At 39.0% G+C, this 17384-nt stretch overlaps 1 non-coding gene across 1 annotated transcript; it reads right to left on the reverse strand.

The window, feature by feature from the left end:
- Positions 1–13493: 13493 nt before the first annotated feature.
- On the reverse strand, positions 13494–13601 carry LOC127741033 (small nucleolar RNA R71). The gene has a single exon (XR_008001885.1). It is a non-coding gene; the product is annotated as a small nucleolar RNA R71 (small nucleolar RNA).
- Positions 13602–17384: the final 3783 nt, after the last annotated feature.

Consider the following 17384-nt stretch of genomic DNA (forward strand, 5'->3'; position numbering starts at 1 on the left):
AACGTTGGCTCAAACGTGAATGGTTCATGGCCTGGTTCACAAGTGGACTTCTCCCCAACACCAAGAGCAATCAACAGAGGCTATTTTCAACCCAATTCCATCAAGGCCAAGGACCAAATTCAAGGCTCCATGATCATTTGAAGAGAGTGTATAAATAGCTTAGGATTTGAAGTTTTACGGAGCTTTTCTTTTTAGAATTTTTAGAGAGCCTTTTCCTTTGAGAGAGTTTGATTTAATTTTCAGTTTTCGTTGCTGTTAGAGTTTCTCGGAAGAAGAATTGCATTCTCTTCCCCTGGGTTTTCTCATTCTCATTTCCTGCACACTTGTTTGAACCTTGGGTTGGAGAATTGAAGGAATTCTGTTTCAATCTCACCCTGAGGTCTCTCTGTTTTGATTTACTGCACAATTGAGAAATTGATATTTGAATTCCTTTCTTCTACTGTTTGATCTTTACTTCTCTTGCAATTGTTTTTTGAATTTGGATCTAGGAAGGCATTGAGATCTAGACTTAGTTATCTAGTCTCTTGAGTCCTGAGATCTGGAATTTTCATTTTAAATTTCACTGTTGAATGCTTCTACAAAGTTCCTTTATATTTTAGTTTGAGATCCGGTTCAATTGAATTCATCTTCTACTCTTTCGTTTGTTAAATTTTATTTTCCTTGTTTAATTTCTGCAATCCCACATCCCTAACCCATTTAAGATTCAAGCAATTTAGATTTCTTGCACTTTAAGTTTCTGCAATTTACATTTCTTGCAATTTAAGTTTCTGTAATTTACATTACTTGCACTTTAAGATTCAGCTCTTTTTCCTTTTGTTCTCTTTAATTTCCTGCAATTCACCCACTCCCCTTTACAATTCATGCAATTTAGTTTCTGTCAATTACAAATCACTCAAATCAACTCTTGTTTGCTTGACTAAATCAAACACTAAGCTAAAATTGCTCAATCCTTCAACCCCTGTGGGATCGACCTCACTCCCGTGAGTTTTATTACTTGATGCGACCCGGTACACTTGCCGGTGAGTTTTGTGTTGGATCGGTTTTCACACATCAAGTTTTTGGCGCCATTGCCGGGGATTGAAATAGATTGACAATGATTAATTAAGGTGGTAGTTTAGATCAAGCACTTTTTCTTTAATTTTGATTAACTCACTAACTGTTTGAGATTTTGTCTCAACTAACTACACTCAATTTGCAAGAGTGCTGCTGTTTGTTCCTAGTGAATGTGTGCATGTCACAGGTAAGAGGAGAGATCCCTCGCTTCTCTGAGCAAGACGAACGAACCCTCAGGAGGTTGAGAAGAGAATCTAGAGGAAAGGCTGTTTTTGGAGAAGAAGAAGGTTCAGAGGAAGAAGAGTACCACGAGATGGAAGGGAACCCCTCAAATTCAAATCTAACAGGGGGAGTGGCTAACAATAACCATCCTCAAAGAAGAGTTCTAGCCTCTTACACATTTGCAAATCCAAGACACTGTGGGAGCAGTATTCTCACTCCCAATGTCAATGCGAATAACTTTGAGTTGAAGCCACAACTCATTACACTTGTCCAGAACAATTGTTCCTATGGAGGAAGCCCATTGGAAGATCCGAACCAGCACCTATCTACCTTTTTGAGGATTTGTGATACTGTTAAATCCAATGGTGTGAATTCTGAAACTTACAAGCTTCTGCTATTCCCATTCTCACTAAGGGACAAGGCTGCACAATGGCTTGAGACTTTCCCCCAATGAAGTATCACTAGTTGGGATAATTTGGTGACTAAGTTTCTAGCCAAATTCTACCCACCCCAAAGGATTATCAGGCTGAAAACTGAGGTGCAGACATTCACCCAATTAGATGCTGAATCTTTGTATGAAGCATGGGAGAGATACAAAGCTTTGATCAGAAAGTGTCCCCCAGAGATGTTCAACGAATGGGATGTGCTGCAGAATTTCTATGAAGGCTTAACATTGAAATCTCAAGAGGCATTAGATCACTCTGCTGGAGGTTCATTACAACTGATGAAAACTGCTAAAGAGGCCCAGAATCTTGTGGATATGGTGGCCAACAACCACTACTTCTTTGCTCATCAAAGAACCCGTCAACCATCACAGAGGAAAGGAGTACTAGAACTGGAAGGAGTGGACTCCATTTTGGCTCAAAACAAGATGATACAACAATAATTTGAGCAGATGGCCAAGAGAATTGATAGTCTTCAAGTAGTAGCTGTGAATCCAAGCCAATCATTAACTACATGGGTGCAAAATGAAGAAAGCCAAGAAGAGTAGCAACAGGAGCAAGTGCAGTACACGCATAACCAAAGTTCTGGACAGAATGAAGTTTATGGCGACACCTACAATCCTTCCTGGAAGAACCACCCCAACCTTAGATGGGGAGATACCCATAGCCAAAGCCAACAGCCATGGAAAAGAAACACAAACCAAAATAACTTAAGGAACAACCAGCAAAACAACAACCAAAATTCATTCAGAAAACCACAAAACACTTACCCCAACTCTAACCATTATCCAACCCATAACCAGCCCACCAACGAAAATGCTTACCATCTACCACCCACATCTCACAACCAACCACAAGCATCACCAGAATCTCGAAGAATCACCAACCTAGAAACCTTGATAGACAAAATATGGAAACACCAAGAAATGACAGCCAAGAATCAAGAAGTCTCCATAAAGAATATGGAGAGGCAAATTGGCCAACTCTCTAAACAATTTGCAACAGAGAGGCCATCAAGTTCCCTGCCAAGTGACACAATTCCCAATCCTAAGGAAGAGTGCAAGGCGATAAAGTTAAGAAGTGGGAGAGCATTGATGAGCAACAATGACACTACAGAGAAGCAAGTGGAGAGCAGCAAAGGCCCAATAGATGAGAAAAAGCCAACAGACACAAAGGAAGCCAATGATCAAGATGTGATGCCAAATAAGAACACAGAAAAGCCAAAAAGGAAAGAAGACCAGCCAACCAATTTACAAGAGAGAGAGGAAGAATTAATTCAAGGACAATAGAAAAAGGAGAAAGCCTTTACTCCTCCATTGCCATATCCACAGAGGTTCAACAAAGAAACCAAGGATCAACATTTCCACAAATTCTTGGAAACTTTCAAGAAATTAGAAATCAACATTCCCTTGGCTGAGGCATTGGAGCAGATGCCCCTAAATGCCAAGTTCTTGAAAGAGCTCATCAACAAGAAAAGAAGTTGGTTGGAGAAGGAAACTGTGCTTCTTATTGAAGAATGCAGTGCACTAATCAGAAAAGGACTCCCTCCCAAGCTGGAAGATCCTAGAAGTTTCTTCTTACCTTGCACCATTGGAAGTCTATTCATCAACAAGGGGATGTGTGACTTAGGAGCAAGCATAATCTAATTCCATCCTCTTTAGTGAAAAAGCTTGGCATAGGAAAGGTGAAGCCAATACAGATGTCCTTGGAATTGGTGGACCAATCAGTGGTACATCCCAAAGGAATGATTGAAAACCTCTTAGTTAAGGTTGACAAGTTCATCTTTCCTGCGGACTTTGTAATCTTGGACACTGAAGAAGAAGGAAACAATTCAATCATCTTGAGAAGGCCATTTTTGGCCACTGCTAGAGCCATCATAGATGTAGAGCAGGGAGAGCTAATCCTCAGGATGCATAAGGAAAGCATTATCCTGAAAGTGTTTCCAGAACCACAAATTTGTGAAGAGAAATGCAAGATAATTAGTGACTATTTTCCAAGGCAAGCAACCAACAACACAGTAGAGCAGAAGAATGAGCATGTGCAAGGAAGAGAATGAATTCAAAAAGGAATTGGGATAATAAACAAGAAGGGAAGTATCACAACTAAAGCCACTGTCAAGGAAGAAAGTTTAACAAGAAAAAGGAAGAAAAACAAAAAGAAGGCTTACAAAGGGTGGAAGAATAAGAAAATCCCAACTGAAGGATTTTTCAAAGGTGATAAGGTGCAATTAGTATACCAACAGCTGGGAACAAAAGATCACTACACTGTTAACCAAGTACTCTCTCTTGAGCACATTGAAATTGAGCATCAAGGCACACAAAGGAAGCTTACAGTGAGGGGGGATAAGCTGCGACATTTCAGTCATCAACCACCCTAGGAAGCTTACAGTGAGGGGGGATAAGCTGTGACATTTCAGTCATCAACCACCCTAAGCGGACCAATGTCAAGCTAGTTACAATAAAAGAGCGCTTGTTGGGAGGTAACCCAACCTAAGGTAGTTTTCTTTTTATAACTCTTTCAATAAGAAGGTTAAATAATTTAGCTATAATGCAAGGAGCTAAGTTTGGTGTTCACAACCATAACAAATTGAGGAAGAATGAAGGATTCTAAGTTTGGTGTTCCACCAAAATTTATCTAAAAACACATTCTCACCTTCTGCATAATGCTAGCTCCAAGCAACCAGATAAATCATTTAACCATTTTGCCGTTTTCTAGTTTTTAGTCCATAACCTTTAGCAAGATCAAGAGAATTCATAAGTGGTTAAGTTAATGCATGAGAAATAGTGGCAAGGAACTAAGTCTGGTGTTCACACACCAAAGTGAATTTAAGATGCCATAACCAACTGTTGCATACTAACCGGCTGCCTAAGGGCTTAAGAAGCAAGCAACTTTTGAGAATCATGCAGGAAAGTGGCCACCATCTGAAGACATCATGCATCATGACTAAGGAGGGGCACAACAGAAGGAAGGATAAAAGAACTGCAAACTAATAGGTTGTGTCTATACTTGATTCTTGCTGTTAAGAAATACTTCGATTTATGCTTTGCTAAAGTATTCATTTAGTACAAGTAGGATCAGCACTTAAAATAAGTAGGCTAGTCTAAGTGTGTGCTTGTGTGTTTACTTTCACTTAACTAAATGCATGCTTTGTCCCCTAAGTCTTTTTAATTTAATAAAAGAAATGTTTGAAATATGAAGTAAGATGATTCATTGTTAGCTAGAAGTAAAATAATAGTAAGTGGTGGTATTTATGCTTGATTGTGTGGTGGCTCACTTATAGTGAAAAAAAGGAATAGATTGTTCTTTTCCTAAGTGGAAAACAGCTCACTGTCTATGAATCTCAATCAAATAAAAGTCCTTGGTTAAAAAGAAAAACAAAAAGAGAAAAGAAAAAGCCAAAGGTGGCAGCAGAACAAAAGAAAAAAAGAAATAAAGCTAGACACCAATAGCTTGAACCTTAGAATATATGCCTGTGGTGTCTTTGTATTAGGATCTGCTAGGATTATTAAGTTCTTTGGAGTGCATCAACACTTGGTAACTTGGGTTAACTAACCCGGGATTATCAACTGAAAGTCTACTATCAAGAGCAACCTAGCTATAAGACATTTAGTAACCCAAAGAGGTACTGGGCATCAATGTTCTAAGAAGAAATGTGAGCCAAGTGTCTACATTGAATAATGTGTTTAGCACAAATAAAGTAAAAGAAAAAGAATTGCTACACACATGACACTGAGCTGAATGTTATAGAAAAGGAAAATAAAGAGAAACAACCATTAAGGACAAGTAAATAATGAGAGGTCATAGCAGTGTGTTAGTTGATGCTTGAAGGAGACTTTCTATGCCTAAATGTCAATAAGAAGTGAGTTGTTTCATATCTGCATAAAACCCCATGAGTTACCAATAATACTCTGCTAGCATGAACATTCTCTTCCATTTTATTCTTTCTTCTTAATAAGTCTTTTCTTGCTTGGGGACAAGCAAGCTTTAAGTTTGGTGTTGTGATGACAAGTCATCTTAGCCTAGTTTTATTAGTCTTTTTCTTTAATTTTCATTGGGTTTTATGCACTTTCTTGAGCCACAAGTAAGCCATTTGGGTGGAATTTTAGGTTTTCTTAGATTCAATCAACCATGGATGAATTGATGCATTTTCATGAGTTTTTGTGCTATAATTGCTTATATGTCAATAAGAAGAAGAACTCTCATGATTATAGCATAGCTTTGATGCAATTGTTGATTGATGATAGGTGGAAAAAGGCTTGGAAGAAGGTTGAAGAAAAGGGGATAGCAAGAGGCAAGAGGAAGAACTTACGTTTGAGCTCAAGTTTGCCTCAAACTTGGACTCAAACGTGAGGAAGCGTGCAATCACACTCCGGAGGCACGCCCACGTTTGCGCCAACGTTTGCCTCAAACTTGAGGTCAAACGTTGGCTAAGAATTTTCATCCAAGGAGGCCAACGTTTGCGCCAACGTTTGCCTCAAACTTGAGGTCAAACGTTGGTGCCACAAGAACAAGGAAGAACACCCCTGGAGCATGGCAACGTTTGCGCCAACGTTTGCCTCAAACTTGAGGTCAAACGTTGGCACCATTTTATCATGGAAGAGCACCCCTGTTTGATGCCTTGGATGAGCCACGTTTGCGCCAATGTTTGCCTCAAACGTTAGGCCAAAATGTTGGCCAAAAGAGTAGCATAGGAGGAGCCACGTTTGAGCTCACGTTTCACCTCAAACGCTGGCTCAAACGTGGATGACAGCAGAGTGGCCGAGCTGCATAATGCCACACACGAAGACGTTTGAGTCAATGTTTGCCTCAAACGTTGGCTCAAACGTGAATGGTTCATGGCCTGGTTCACAAGTGGACTTCTCCCCAACACCAAGAGCAATCAACAGAGGCTATTTTCAACCCAATTCCATCAAGGCCAAGGCCCAAATTCAAGGCTCCATGATCATTTGAAGAGAGTGTATAAATAGCTTAGGATTTGAAGTTTTACGGAGCTTTTCTTTTTAGAATTTTTAGAGAGCCTTTTCCTTTGAGAGAGTTTGATTTAATTTTCAGTTTTCGTTGCTGTTAGAGTTTCTCGGAAGAAGAATTGCATTCTCTTCCCCTGGGTTTTCTCATTCTCATTTCCTGCACACTTGTTTGAACCTTGGGTTGGAGAATTGAAGGAATTCTGTTTCAATCTCACCCTGAGGTCTCTCTGTTTTGATTTACTGCACAATTGAGAAATTGATATTTGAATTCCTTTCTTCTACTGTTTGATCTTTACTTCTCTTGCAATTGTTTTCTGAATTTGGATCTAGGAAGGCATTGAGATCTAGACTTAGTTATCTAGTCTCTTGAGTCCTGAGATCTGGAATTTTCATTTTAAATTTCACTGTTGAATGCTTCTACAAAGTTCCTTTATATTTTAGTTTGAGATCCGGTTCAATTGAATTCATCTTCTACTCTTCCGTTTGTTAAATTTTATTTTCCTTGTTTAATTTCTGCAATCCCATATCCCTAACCCATTTAAGATTCAAGCAATTTAGATTTCTTGCACTTTAAGTTTCTGCAATTTACATTTCTTGCAATTTAAGTTTCTGCAATTTACATTACTTGCACTTTAAGATTCAGCTCTTTTTCCTTTTGTTCTCTTTAATTTCCTGCAATTCACCCACTCCCCTTTACAATTCATGCAATTTAGTTTCTGTCAATTACAAATCACTCAAATCAACTCTTGTTTGCTTGACTAAATCAACCACTAAGCTAAAATTGCTCAATCCTTCAATCCCTGTGGGATCGACCTCACTCCTGTGAGTTTTATTACTTGATGCGACCCGGTACACTTGCTAGTGAGTTTTGTGTTGGATCGTTTTCCACACATCACATAGTTTGCAACATTGTCTGTTACAATATGCACAACATTCTTAGGACCAACAAACAATACAACATCCCTAAACAACTTAAACAAAGCATCAGCAGTTTTTGAGACATTAGAAGCATCAACTGACTTTAGAAAAATAGTTTCTTTAGGACAATAAACTAAAAAATTAATCAAAGTAGGCCTACAACGATCAGTCCATCCATCGGCCATAATAGTATATCTAGTTTGTTTCCAAATCTCACGATAACCATCAATCATTTTCCTCACATCCTCAACCAATTTACTCAACCAATACCCACAGGCTCTTGGATAATTTGGTCCTTTATAACATGTAACCATGCTTGCAATAGCATCAATTATTGGCTAATAATAAGGTGAATTAACCGCATTAAATGAAATAGAGGCATCTATCATCCATTTTGCAATAACAATATCACACTTCTCCACAATTTCTTTGCTTTGAAGAACGCTATTGATAGTTGGTTGAGCTCTGGGTGTTGTTGCCAATGGAAAATATGATTGTAATCCTTTGACTTGTTTTTCTTTTCTAGAGCTACGTGCTGGAACTCCCGATTTTTGTTGTTGTTGTATCTCATTACGTTTGATCTCGTCAAATTCTCTTTCAACTTCATCACAAACATTATAACTTTCTGCATATTGTTCTTGACCTTTTCTTTTCTTACTTTGAAGATCTTCAATGCTTTGATGGAATTGGTGTCTCACTGCAGCTGGCACCTTTCGACATGACACAATATCTCATTCTTTTCCAGCCAAATGAAGCTTAAATCGATGAATTTCTCCACCCCTAATAAGCTTCTCACGATATATGCATAACAGAATGGTTTTTCCAGATTTAACAACTTGTTTACAATGACCCCATGCAGGATTGATTTTTGCTCTATTATTGTTTTTTTGCGTTCCAATTGATGCATCAGGAATTGATCCTTATTCTTCCGAAGATGGTGTTTCTGATGGTGTATTCGCGGAAGCCATTCTAAAACAATATGGGGTAGCAAAAATATAAAACAACAGTACCCCTAAATTCCCTATTTTCTATTTCCTATTCAGTAAGACAGCAATCTTAAATTCACAGAACAAGCAGATTCATAGTTTCATACTAAACAATTACTTCAACATCACCTATTTCAACAAGCAGCTATTTCAACAATAAAAATTTCACCTATTATCCCAGAAATTTCAAGTTTTCATAACAGAACAAAACAACATAACAACATTATTCATAACAAATTCATAATTTCAAGTTTTCAACAAGCATATTCAACAAGCATTGGAAGAACAGAGCAGAACAGAGGAGAACAACATATTCAACTAACCTATTTGACAGAGCAGAAGACGAAGACGACGGAAATAGCACCGCGACGGCGACTATAAATATGAGAGACAGGGACGAAGGTAAGATGAAGTGGAGCAGCGATTCTGTTCTGTTCCTTGAGACTTCAAAATGGGTGTCGCGGTAAGGTCTTCTAAGGTGAGACGAAGAAGACGACGGCCGGCGGCGGTGGCGCAGTGAGTGACATAGTGAGGTGAGGTCACGAGGTGAGGAGGTATGGGGGAGAGTTAGTCGTTGTGGTTACTAGTTAGGGGATTAAGGTTGGGCAAAGCTGAGTCACAATCTGAAAAGGTTCACCCAGTTATGTGTCTGTGGCATTTATGTATCCGGTGGTAATACTGGAAAACAAGATGCTTAGGGTCACAGCCAAGACTCATAAGTAGCTATGTTCAAAAATCAACATACTGAACTAGGAGAATCAATAACACTACCTTAATTCTGAGTTCCTATAGATGCTAATCATTCTGAATTTAAAAGTATAAAATGAGATGCCAAAACTGTTCAGAAGCAAAAAGCTACAAGTCCCGCTCATCTAATTAGAACTAAGCTTCATTGATATTTTGGGATTTATTGTATATTCTCTTCTTTTTATCCTATTTTGTTTTCAGTTGCTTGGGGACAAGCAACAATTTAAGTTTGATGTTGTGATGAGCAGATAATTTATACGCTTTTTGGCATTATTTTTAGGTAGTTTCTAGTATATTTTAGTTACTTTTTAGTATATTTTTGTTAGTTTTTATACAAAATTCATATTTCTGGACTTTACTATCAGTTTGTGCATTTTTCTGTGATTTCGGGTATTTTCTGGCTGAAATTGAGGGACCTGAGCAAAAATCTGATTCAGAGGCTGAGAAAGGACTGCAGATGTTGTTGGATTCTGACCTCCCTGCACTCGAAGTGGATTTTCTAAAGCTACAGAAACCCAATTGGAGCTTTCTCAATTGTTTTAAAAAGTAGACATCTTGGGCTTTCCAGCAATGTATAATATTCCATACTTTGCCCAAGACTAGATGGCCCAAGACTAGATGGCCCAAACTGGCATCCAAACGCCCACCTGAGACTCTTTTCTGGCGTAAAATACCAGAACTGGCACTAAAGCTGGAGTTAAAAGCCCAAACTGGCACCCAAGCTGGCGTTTAACTCCAAGGATGGCCTATGCACGTGAAAGCTTCAAAGCTCAGCCCAAACACACACAAGTGGGCCCCAGAAGTGGATTTTTGTACTATCTACTCATTTTCTGTAAACCCTAGTAACTTGTTTAGTATAAATAGCACTTTTTACTATTGTATTGGGGTCTTCTTCCCCTGTTTTCGAATTCTTATCCCATTTGGGAGGCTGGCCATTCGGCCATGCCTAAACCTTTTTTTCTTATGTATTTTCAACGGCGGAGTTTCTACACCTCATAGATTAAGGTGAGGAGCTCTGCTGTTCCTCATGAATTAATGCAAGTACTATTGTTTTCCTTCAAGTCACGCCTACTTCTTCTCTAAGATATACTCTTATACTTAATTCAGTTAATTCAGACTGAAGGGGTGACCCGTGACAATCACCACTATCTTCAGTACTTGCTTAGCCAAGATCCGCGTGCCTGACAACCACAAGCGGTCTACATGATGTTCAACGTAGTCATTGGATGCCAGCTGGAGTACATTCTCTTGGGTCTCTGATCCATGCGTTTGACTAGCATCTCCTGACAACAGAGCATTCAAATCAGTGAGATTAGAACCTTCGTGGTATAGGCTAGAAACAATTGGCAGCATTCCTGAGATCCAAAAAGTCTAAACCTTGTCTGTGGTATTCCTAGTAGGATCTAGGAGGGGATGACTGTGACGAGCTTCAAACTCGCGACTATTGGGCGCAGTAACAGTGCGCAAAAAGATCAATGGATCTTATTCCGACACAAGTGAGAACCGACAGATGATTAGCCATGCGGTGAGAACCGTAGCCGGACCATTTTCACTAAGAGGACGGATGGTAGCCATTGACAACAGTGATCCACCAACTTATAGCTTGCAATGGAAGGGAGTGTGCATGATTGGATGGAAGCAATAGGGAAGCAGAGGTTCAGAAGCAACAAAACATCTCCAAACGCTTATCTGAAATTTCCGCCAATGAATTACATAAGTATCTCTATTTTATTTTATATCTTATTTATCTATTAATTATCAAAACTGCATAACCATTTGAATCCGCCTGACTGAGATTTATAAGATGACCATAGCTTGTTTCAAGCCGACAATTTCCGTGGGATCGACCCTTACTCACGTAAGGTATTACTTGGATGACCCAGTGCACTTGCTGGTTAGTTGTGCGGAGTTGTGAAAAGTGTGATCACAATTTTGTGCACCAAGTTTTTGGTGCCGTTGCCGGGGATTGTTCGAGTTTGGACAACTAGCGGTTCATCTTGTTGCTTAGATTGGGTAATTTTATTTTATGTTTAAGCTTTTTATTTTTATTTTCAAAAAATACAAAAAAATTTTAATAAAATCATAAAAACCAAAAAAAAATATGCATTGTTTTCTTCTGTGATCTACAAGTTATTCTTGATGATTTCCTTTGTTCAATCTCATGATTTTCTTGTTTTGTGTTTTATGTTGTTTTTCATATGCATTTTTCAAAATCAGTGTTTGAACATTCAAAATTTCTACGTTTGGTGTCTTGCACGTCTTTCTTTTCTTAAAAATTTTCAAAAATATGTCCTTGATGTTCATCATGATCTTCAAAGTGTTCTTGGTGTTCATCTTGACATTCAAAGTGTCGTTGCATGCATTACTTGTTTTGATCTTGCATTTTTATGTTTTATCTCATTTTGTTGTTTTTCACTCTTCATTAAAAATTCAAAAATAAAATATATATATATATATATATATATTCAAGTAAATAATACAGAGAAATAAAGATTCAGAACATAAGGCAGAAGAATCACAGAAAAAAAGAGCTCACTGGCAATAAAACGCCAGTAAAGAGGCACTTTGGGCGTTAAACGCCAGAATGACTATCATTCTGGGCGTTTAACGCCAGTAAAGCTATCATTCTGGGGGTTAAACGCCAGAATGGGCAGCATTCTGGGTGTTTAACGCCAGAAATGGCAGCATTCTGGGCGTTTAGAAAAACGTCCAGTAAAGAAAGATTTCTGGCGTTTAACACCAGAAATGGCAGCATTCTGGGCGTTTAGAAAAACGCCCAGTAAAGAAGGATTTCTGGCGTTTAACACCAGCCAGGGTATCTAGCTGGGCGTTAAACGCCCAAAGAGGCAGCCACATGGGCGTTAAACGCCAGAATAGATATCATTTTGGGCGTTTAACGCCAGGATGACACAAGGAAGGTAATTTCATTTCCAATTCAAATTTTTTTCAAATTTTCATGTTTTAATTCATAATTTTAAAATCTTATCTTTCCACATTTTCAAAAATCCTTGCTAACAATTAATGTTTTGGTTCAAAAATTTTAAGTTTGTTACTTTCTTGTTAAGAAATGATCAATCTTTAAATTCTAGAATCATATCTTTTAGTTTCTTGTTAGTCAAGTCATCAATTTTAAAAATCAAATATTTTTCAATCATATCTTCTCAATCATATCTTTTTAAAATCATATCTTTTTCAATCATATCTTTTTAAATTTTGATTTCAAAATCTTTTTCTAACTTCTTATCTTTTCAAAATTATTTTCAAATCTTTTTCAACTAATTACTATTTCTTATCTTTTTCAAAACCACCTAACCACTTTTTCCACTTCTAATTTTCAAAAATCACTAACCACGTTTTCAAAAATCTTTTTTATTAACTAATTATTTTAGTTTTAATTTTCGAAAACTCTCTCTCTCTCATCTCTTTCTATTTATTTGCTAACATTTCTCTTCTACTTATAATTCGAACCCTCTCTCTCTCCCTCTGCGTTCGAATTCTTCTTATTCTCTCTCTACCTCATTCCTCTATTCTTCTTTTCTTCTGACACATTAAGGAATCTCTATACTGTGACATAGAGGATTTCACTACTCCCTTTTGTTCTCTTCTTTTTCATATGAGCAGAAATAGGGATAAAAACATTCTTGTTGAAGCTGATCCTGAACCTGAAAGGACTCTGAAGAAGAAGCTAAGAAAAGTTAAAGCACAACACTCCGGAGAGGACCTTACAGAGAATTTTGAAAACGAAGCAGACATGGCAACCGAACCCAAAAATAATGCTAGAGATGCAAAGAAGATGCTTGGTGACTATACTGTACCAACTTCCAACTTCTATGGAAGAAGCATCTCAATTCTTGCCATTGGAGCAAACAACTTTGAGTTTAAGCCTCAATTAGTTTCTCTAATGCAGCAGAATTGCAAGTTTCATAGACTTCTATCGGAAGATCCTAATCAGTTCTTAGCTGAATTCTTGCAAATATGTGATACTGTTAAGACCAATGGGGTTGATCTCGAGGTCTACAGACTTATGCTTTTTCTCCTTTGCTGTGAGAGATAGAGCTAGAACATGGTTGGACTCACAACCTAGAGAAAGCCTGAACTCTTGGGACATGTTGGTCAATGCTTTCTTGACCAAATTCTTTCCACCTCAAAAGATGAGCAAGCTTAGAGTGGAAGTCCATACCTTCAAACAGAAGGAATGTGAATCCATCTATGAAGCTTGAGAAAGATACAAGCAATTAACCAAAAGGTGTCCTTCTGATATGCTTCCAGAATGGAGCATCATATGCATATTATATGATGGTCTGTCTGAATTGTCCAAGATGTCATTGGACCATTTTCCTGATGGATCTCTTCATCTGAAAATCCCTGCAAAAGCCCAGGAACTCATTGAGATGGTTGCAAATAACCAGTTCATATATACTTCTGAAAGAAATCCTGTGAATAATGGGATGACTCAGAAGAAAGGAGTTCTTGAGATTGATACTCTGAATGCCATATTGGCTCAAAATAAAATATTGACTCAGCAAGTCAATATAATTTCTCAGAATCTGACTGGATTACAAGCTGCATCCGGCAGTGCTAAAGAAGCCTCCTCTGAAGGAGAAGCTAATGACCCTGAGAATCCTACAATGGAAGAAGTGAATTACATAGGAGAATCCTATGGAAACACCTATAATCCTTCATGGAGGAATCATCCAAATTTCTCATGGAAGGATCAACAGAAGCCTCAACAAGGCTTCAACAACAATAATGGTGGGAGAAATAGGTTTGGCAATAGCAAACCTTTTCCATCATCTTCTCAGCAGTAGACAGAGAATTCTGAGTAGAGCCTCTCTGGCTTAGCAAACATAGTCTCTGATCTATCTAAGACCACTCTCAGTTTCATGAATGAAACAAGGTCCTCTATCAGAAATTTAGAGGCACAAGTAGGTCAGTTGAGTAAAAGAGTTGTTGAAACTCCTCCTAGTACTCTCCCAAGCAATACAAAAGAGAATCCCAAAAGAGAGTGCAAGGCCATAACTATAACCAAAATGGCTGAACCTGGAGAGAGTGAAAAGGCAGTGATTCCCAGTGAGGAAGACCTCAAGAGACGTCCACTGACCAATAAGGAGTTTCCTATTGAGGAACTAAAGGAATCTGAGGCTCATACAGAGACCATAGAGATTCCACTGACCTTACTACTTCCATTCATGAGCTCTTATGAATATTCTTCCTCTGAAGAGGGTGAAGTCATTATTGAAAAGCAAGTTGCTCAGTATCTGGGAGCAATCATGAAGTTGAATGCCAAGTTATTTGGTAATGAGACTTGGGAGGATGAACCTTCATCGCTCATCAATAAACTGAATACATGGATTCAGCAGTCATTGCCTCAAAAGAAACCGGATCCCGAAAAGTTCTTAATACCTTGCACCATAGGCACCATGACCTTTGAAAAGGCTCTGTGTGACCTGGGGTCAGGTATCAACCTCATGCCACTCTCTGTAATGGAAAAACTAGGAATCTTTGAGGTACAAGCTGCAAGAATCTCACTAGAGATGGCAGACAAATCAATAAAACAGGCTTATGGACTTGTAGAGGATGTCTTAGTGAAGGTTGAAGGCCTTTACGTCCCTGCTGACTTCATAATCCTAGACACTGGGAGGGATGAGGATGAATCCATCATCCTTGGAAGACCCTTCCTAGCCACAGCAAGGGCTGTGATTGATGTAGACAGAGGAGAGTTAGTCCTTCAATTGAATGAGGACTACCTTGTGTTCAAGACTCAAGGATCTTCTTCTGTAGACATAGAGAAGAAGCATGAAAAGCTTCTCTCAATATAGAGTCAGACAGAGCCCCCACACTCAACTTCTAAGTTTGGTGTTGGGAGGTCACAATCATGCTCTGAGCATCTGTGAAGCTTTGTAAGAGCTTCCTGTCAAGCTATTGAAATTAAAGAAGCGCTTATTGGGAGGCAACCCAATTTTATTTATCTATATTAATTACTTTCTCATTTTTATTTTCTAGTGTTCGTCTATGTATTCTTTAGGTTGATGATCATGTAAAGTCACAAAAACAGCTGCAGAATTAAAGCAGGAATCAAAAATAGCATAAAAAATAGCACACCCTGAAGGACGAGCTTACTGGCATTTAAGGTTAGCAAATTGGGCGTTTAACGCCCAGTCTGGCACCATTCTGGGCGTTAAATGCCATAAATGGCACACAGACTAGCGTTTAACGCCAGAAAAGGGTGTCAGGCTGGCGTTAAACGCCAGAACTGGCAGCCAGACTGGCGTTTAACGCTAGAAATGGGCAGCAGTCTGGCGTTTAACGCCAAAAATGCCACACAGAGGGCGTTTAAACGCCAAAAAGGTGCAGGAATGAGAAATCCTTGATACCTCAGGACCCTACAGGATCCCTACCTATCCCAACTCATTCTCACTCCTCTTCATACCTTTCCATAACACCCTTCCCCAAACACCATTCACCTATCAAATCCTACCCTCTTCCCCATAACATCTTCACCACTCACATCCATCTACTATTTCCCATCATACAACCCACCTAACCCCACCCACTCAAATTCAAACCATTTCTCTCCCAAACCCAACACCTATCACACGGATTCCCTCTCCCCCTTACCCTATATATACCCCTCCTTACTTCTTCATTTTCACACATCACAAACACTCCAAACCCCCCCTTGGCCAAACTACTCCTCCACCTCCATCTCCTATATTTCTTCTTCTTCTACTCCTTTCTTTCTTCTTTTGCTCAAGGACGAGAAAACTTTTTAAGTTTGGTGGGAAAAAATCTTTTTGGTTTTCCATAACCATTAATGGCACCTAAGACCGGAGAAACCTCCAGAAAAAGGAAAGGAAAGGCAATTGCTTCCACCTCCGAGTCATGAGAGATGGAGAGATTCAACTCAAATATCCATTAAGACTACTTCTATGAGGTTGTGGCCAAGAAAAAGGTGATCCCCGAGGTCCGCTTCAAGCTTAAAAAGAGCAAATATCCGGAGATCTGACAAGAAATTCGGAGAAGAGGTTGGGATGCTCTCACCAACGCCATCCAACAAGTCAGAATATTAATGGTTCAAGAGTTCTATGCTAATGCATGAATCACTAAGAACCATGATCAAAGTATGAATCCAAACCCAAAGAATTGGCTCACAATGGTTCGGGGTAAATACTTAGATTTCAGTCTGGAAAATGTGAGGTTGACATTCAACTTGCCAATGATGCAAGGAGATCTTCATCCTTTCACAAGAAGGGTCAACTTTGATCAAAGGTTGGACCAAGTCCTCATGGACATCTGTGAAGAAAGAACCAATGGAAGAGAGACTCCAAAGGCAAGCCGATTTAACTGAGAAGGCTTGACCTCAAACCCAAGGCTAGAGGATGGTTAGAGGTCATCCAATGCTCTATCATTCCTACTAGCAACCGATCCAAAGTAACTGTGGATTGGGCTATCATGATCCATAGCATCATGATTGGAGAGGAAGTGGAAGTTCATGAGATCATACCTCTAGAACTATACAAGGTGGCTAACAAGTCCTCCATTTTGGCAAGGTTAGCCTTTCCTCATCTCATCTGTCACCTATGCAATTTAACCAGAATTGTCATAGAGAAAGACATCCTCATTGAAGAGGACAAGCCCATCACTAAAAAGAGGATGGAGCAAACAAGAGAGCCCACTCACAGATCTCAACAAGAGCATGAGGAAGTCCCTCATCAAGAAATCCCTAAGATGCCTCAAGGGATGTACTTTCCTCCACACAACTATTGGGAGCAATTCAACATCTCTTTAGGAGATTTGAGTTCCAACATGGAGCAACTAAGGATGGAGCACCAAAAGTACTCCATTGTCCTCTATGAAATTAGAGAGGACCAAAGAGCCATGAGGGAGGAGTAACAAAGGCAAGGAAGAGATATTGAGGAGATAAAGCACTCCATAGGATCTTCAAGAGGAAGAACTAGCCGCCATCACTAAGGTGGACCCATTCTTTAATTTCCTTGTTATTTGTTTTTCTATTTTTCATTTCTTATGCCTTATGTTTTGTCTATGTT

Source organism: Arachis duranensis, chromosome 7, assembly GCF_000817695.3.
Source record: "Arachis duranensis cultivar V14167 chromosome 7, aradu.V14167.gnm2.J7QH, whole genome shotgun sequence".
Lineage (NCBI taxonomy): Eukaryota > Viridiplantae > Streptophyta > Magnoliopsida > Fabales > Fabaceae > Arachis > Arachis duranensis.